This window comes from Quercus lobata, chromosome 4, assembly GCF_001633185.2.
Source record: "Quercus lobata isolate SW786 chromosome 4, ValleyOak3.0 Primary Assembly, whole genome shotgun sequence".
In the NCBI taxonomy this organism is placed as follows: Eukaryota; Viridiplantae; Streptophyta; class Magnoliopsida; order Fagales; family Fagaceae; genus Quercus; species Quercus lobata.
Window position 1 is genome coordinate 26,483,484 of NC_044907.1, and position 6,000 is coordinate 26,489,483.

Consider the following 6,000-nt stretch of genomic DNA (forward strand, 5'->3'; position numbering starts at 1 on the left):
AATGATTAAATACTAGCTAGAAAAATGCAACATGATTCATGTTGTACAACATATATATGGTTCATGTTACAAGAATTCCATACTCTAGTTACCCAAGAAATAGGAAAGTTTAATTAATGATGTTGAGAATGGACAAGAAAAGGTTAGTTGTTAGATTCTTGCCACTATTAAAGAAGTGCAATACAAAAGAAGCAACACTTCCACTTTTTTGTATAATAAAGTACGAATAAATTTATTATCTATCACAATGCATTAAATATGAACCCCACCATTTCCCTCTAATTTGGACCAAAGATCAACTTCCAACTCCCCCACCTACATTTTCACATTACTAAAATGATTAGTCAACACTATGGTATGATTAGTGATTTGTAATCAAAATTATTTCTATTCTAAGTTCTAACCCTATCTTCAATATTCAAGGGAAAAAAAATCCCTATCCTCCCCTTATGATAAATTAATCAAAACCTGAATTATCAAGGGCCAATTAACAATGGCTCAAGTTTATCTATATACAAGCTTAGTACTATATGATTTTTCAAAAAGGATTTTTTTTTTAAAGGATTAATTATAGGCTTATAGCATGTCACAAAAAGTACACATTTCATGTCCATGACAGTATCCTATATATATATATATATATATATAATTAGCAGGAAATACATTATTGGAGTTGGTGTTATATGAGGATCAAGAACAAGTTATATAGTAGATGGAGGAGCTCTTTTTTTTATTTTTTTTTTATCCAAACATTAACACACACACATATATATATATATATATATATATATATGTATATTCTTTCTAATATTTCTTGGCATTTGATTCTTTGAAGTCAAAACCCTAGCATATACCATGGAATAAATATATAAAGATGACGTGGTCATTTGAAGATTCCCACACTAAACAAATTCTAGATCAGTTTGTGCACATAACAATACGCGTAACGTAATGGAAAATAAATAAATAAATAAATAAGTACAATTTCATGGGTTTTGACTTTTGAATATATAATGTGGGGTTGTTATAGCAAGCCACTTGCATTACATAAGTCTCAATGTTGAAGATGCAAAGAAATGCTAAAAAAAAATAACAGCTGGCATGTGATTGAAAATTTTATTAAGCTAATTTAGTAAAATTTTTTTAGAGATAGTTTTAACTTATTATGTTTGTTCTTGATGATTTATTTTTATCATCAAATCAGAATATTACTTGATTTTTTTGTATAAGTATGGATTGGATTCCAAATCTCTTATTTGACAACAAAAAAATTTTACTAGTTAAACTAACTAAAACTCACCGATTAAAAAGACACTTGTTGCTGAAAATCATGGACTAAAAGTGAATTACTAATATAAGCAATATGTGGCTGAAAATAATTGTTATTTTGTGGCACATATAATATAATATAATTTATTTATTTATAATCATATAATATTTCTTTATACTCATGTGGGGAGGCAAGCATCATTTATACTTTATACCACCATAAGATCGTATTAGTGGGGTTGATGTCACACACTTGATGTCATACACTTGAGAATCTTGATTTTTTAAATAAATAAATAAATAAATATATATATATATATATATATTATATTAGTATTTCAAGTAGTAATATATTAGTGAATAGAAAAATTTGGAAATTGGAAGATAACTTTTCGGTGCATTTTATAATTGTTAACAATAACTTATTTTCAGTTATCTAGCTAATTAACATATAAAATTGATACATAAGTGTCTATTAAATAGATTTTTTGTCTTATACAAAAGTGTTCTGGATTTCAACTTGTTTTTTTCCCTAGCTCATAATGTACAGCTTATATTTTTGCATCTAAAACCTAGAGTTTGAACTTTGAAACCTTGAAAGTAAAATTGTTCATGCATTGTTGTCAAATTGAGCAAATAAATAAATGCACCATCTAATTTGACATTGTGAATTATTATTGTGGGGGCCGTTCGATCAATAGGCCCATTAAGGTCAGGATTGTTGGGCCTGTGGCCCATCCGAGGATGCATATCCGTCCGAAGAAACCAAGTCCAGTCATAAGGTAATTACTGAAGGGGAGGGGTAGTCAATATCACGATGGTGAGGTGCTGTATTCGTCCGAGGACGCTATACTCCTCGACACTGTGCGTACGAGGACGAGCAGGGCGCGGTCTTGTGGCAGCCAGGCCTCAAAATTATATCACCAATGCAGATAGGATCATAGACCAGGGGTAAAAGGGAAAAGATAAACAAATGTCTGTAACCACAGCTGCCTCCGCATTAATGACTTCTCAACCAACTCTCTGGCCGCATTAATGTGGAGGTGATACCTGAACAGTAAGGAGGCAGCCTTACAGCTGCCTATAGGAAGTTCTAGGAGGTGCCAGATGGGACAGAAAGGAATCCTCCGAATCCAACCTACACGTGTGCGGTGAGGATGGAAGGCAAAGGGTGGTATATAAACTGAAAGAAGAACGCGCCAAAGGGGGGGATCGGAAGAAAGAAAAGAAAGAGAAAAACAGAAGCAAAGGAAAAGAGAAAAAAGAGAGAAGAAAGACTTGTATCGATTACTAAAGAAAAACGATCGTTGTGCCAGCTTTAGATTTTCAATATTCGTGAGAGTGAATATTTTTATCATCCAAAAGTTAACCCAGTTCTTTACACCCACGCTCTACAAATCATATTGTTTGGGCCTTTTTATGTGCGAACCCAATACTATTGCGGGTCGTTATAAATCACGTCCATACAATTGGCGCCGTCTGTGGGAAGAGCTTGTGTTAGCTTAAAGGACTTCCGTTGCAACGTTTCCGATGGAGGAAGTGGGTCCACCTCACCCCACAGCGGGACCGTATCAGGAGGATGTCAACCTGCATCAGGCGGAGTCTAGGGGCTCTCAGCATGGTGGCCCTCGAAGGAGTCCCGAACGAAGGGAAGGCCGAGAGGGGAGTGTACATACAACTCATACCACCAGGAGCCACTCACGGGGGAAGAGTCACGTCTCCCATGTGAAGCATGATGGGAATCTGCAACGTGAGATTGCAGACTTGAAGAGAGAGTTGCGCCATGCACGGCGGGAACGTTCCCCACCTTGCTTCGAACCATCATCTGGGGAGTCGGATGGAACTAGTTACAGGCGGAGATCGAGAACTCCGCAAAGCGATACTTTCTCCTATGAAGAGGAGCATCGCCATCGACGTAGGCGTAGAAGTCCAACTACCTGGGGCTTGGGAAACGATGCCATGAACAAAGCCCTGAGTCAAATTTCTAAGTCACCCTTTACGAGAAACATAGACGATGCTACCCATCCTCGGCGGTTCCATCAGCCTACGTTCTCTCTGTATGATGGCCATTCAGATCTGATGGAACATGTAAGCTATTACAGCCAGAAGATGGCTATTTACTCCAGGAATGATGCTTTGATGTGCAAGATTTTTCCATCGAGTTTGGGTCCGACGGCGATGAGGTGGTTCAATGGCTTAAGGGCCAATTCTGTTGGATCTTTCAAAACACTGACTCGGGCTTTTGGTGCTCGCTTTATTACATGCAGCAGGACTCCTTGGCCTTTGGGATCCTTGTTGACTTTGTCTATGCGAGAGGGCAAGACTCTCAAGAGTTACTCAGATAGGTACTGGGAAATGTTTAACGAAATAGAGGGAAAGAATGACCCTGTGGCTATAACCACTTTCAAAACTGGTCTTCCAACTAATCACGATTTGAGGAAATCCTTGACGGGTAAACCTGTCACTAGTGTGCGCTAGCTGATAGACAGAATTGATAAGTACAGAAGGGTAGAGGAAGATCAACTTCAGGGGAAAGGAAAGGCCAAGGTGATCCCTCAGGAGAGGAGGGATTTCAAGTCGGACCGTTATAATAACAGCCGACCAAGGAGGGATTTTGGTGGACAGTCGGGCTCGGCAGACGCCCAGGTTGTTAATGCAGTATTTCGAGAGCCCGTTCAGCAGGTTTTGGAGAAGATAAAGAACGAGCCATTCTTCAAATGGCCGAACAAGATGGCTGGAGAGCCTAGAAAACGCAACCCGAGCTTGTATTGCCATTATCATCAAGATCATGGGCACACGACGGACAACTGCAGGAATTTATGGGACCACTTGGAACAGTTGGTCCGTGAAGGGAAATTAAAGCAACTCTTGCATCACTCCAGTGGAAGGGTGAGCCAAGCAGGTTCCGAGGTGCGTGGGGACGCTTCATCAAAGCTCCCCTAGGTACGATTAACGTTATCATTGCGGCCCCGGGAAGGACTGGATCTTGCCCCTCCAAAGTGTTGTCGGTGTCCCGATCCCCAGCCGAGGATCACTCTCAAGCATTGAGGAGGGCCAAGAGGCGTGTCCCCCTGATTTTGGGCTTTTCAGATGAGGATATAGTTGGGACCATACAGCCCCATGAGGATGCCTTAGTGGTAACGTTGAGGATTACCGGGTACGATGTCAGAAGAGTGATGGTTGATCAGGGAAGTGCTGTGGATGTGATGTATCCCGATTTGTACAAAGGGCTAGGTTTGAAACCAGAGGAATTAACAACCTATAATTCCCCTCTAGTAAGTTTTGAGGGAAGGTTGGTCACCCCCATGGGGCTAATCAGGCTGCCCGTGCAGTCAGGTACGGATGTGATGGATGTGGACTTTATTGTCGTGGATGTTTTTTCTCCGTACACGGCTATTGTGGGCAGACCTTGGCTTCACACCCTTAAAGCGGTTTCGTCTACTCTACATCAGAAGGTGAAGTACCCATCAGGAGACCAAGTGCTGGAAATAATGGGGAGTCAGGCGGCTACTCGGCAGTGCCTAGTAGCGGCTATACAGCATCGGCTAGAAGCAGAAACCTCGGCTACGGCCGACAATGAGTTATAGCAATTAAAGTCCCCAGTGTCAGGCTTAGACGTGCCAACCAATGGGGTAGAGTGTGAAGAGTTAGAGAAGGTAGTTGTTGCTGATGATCCAGAAAAATTCTTCCAGATTGGGGCCAAATTGCCTTTGCAAGAGAAAGCGAGTTTGCTGGAATTCCTCCGAGCCAATGTGGACGTTTTTGCATGGGACCCGTATGAAGCCCCAAGGGTGGACCCGAATTTCATTTGTCACCGACTCAACGTGAACCCTGCCATTACGCCCAAGAGACAACCTCCACGGCGACCATCGAAGGAGCATGCCAAGGTGGTTAAATGCGAAGTTGCCAAGCTCAAACAGGCTGGGACTATCAAGGAAGTTTTTTACCCTCAATGGTTGGCCAATACGGTGGTGGTAAAAAAGAAGACAGAAAAATGGCGGGTGTGCGTGGACTTCACGGATCTTAATAAGGCCTGCCCCAAGGATCCATTTCCTATGCCGAAGATCGACCAGTTGGTTGATGCGACCGTGGGTGACCCCAGGATGAGTTTCCTGGATGCCTTCCAAAGGTATCATCAAATACCGCTGGCCGCCGGCGATCAAGAAAAGACTGCATTTGTGACCCCGATTGGGAATTACCATTACAAGGTGATGCCCTTCGGCTTGAAAAACGCTAGATCAACCTACCAACGCATGATGACGAAAATGTTTGAACCGCAGCTGGGCAGGAGTATTGAAGTTTATATTGATGATATGATTGTGAAAAGTAAAGTGGTGTCTGAACACGTGGAAGACCTCGCAAGTATCTTCGGGATACTGAGGAAACACAAGTTGCGCTTGAATGCTTCGAAGTGCTCCTTTGGTGTAGGATCTGGGAAATTTTTGGGGTACATGGTAACCCATAGGGGAATTGAGGTGAATCTAGACCAGATTAGGGCCATTAACGATTTGTAAGCACCTCGGAATCCAAAAGAGGTGCAAAAACTGACTGGGATGACTGCTGCGTTGAATCGGTTCATCTCCAAGTTGGTTGAGAGGTGTCGTCCTTTTTTTCGCTTATTACATAAATGGCAAGGATTCTAATGGACCGCGGAGTGTGCTGAAGCGTTCCAGTAGTTGAAAGATTATTTGTCCAGGCCGCCTATCATGTCTAGCCCTGAGGTGGATGAGG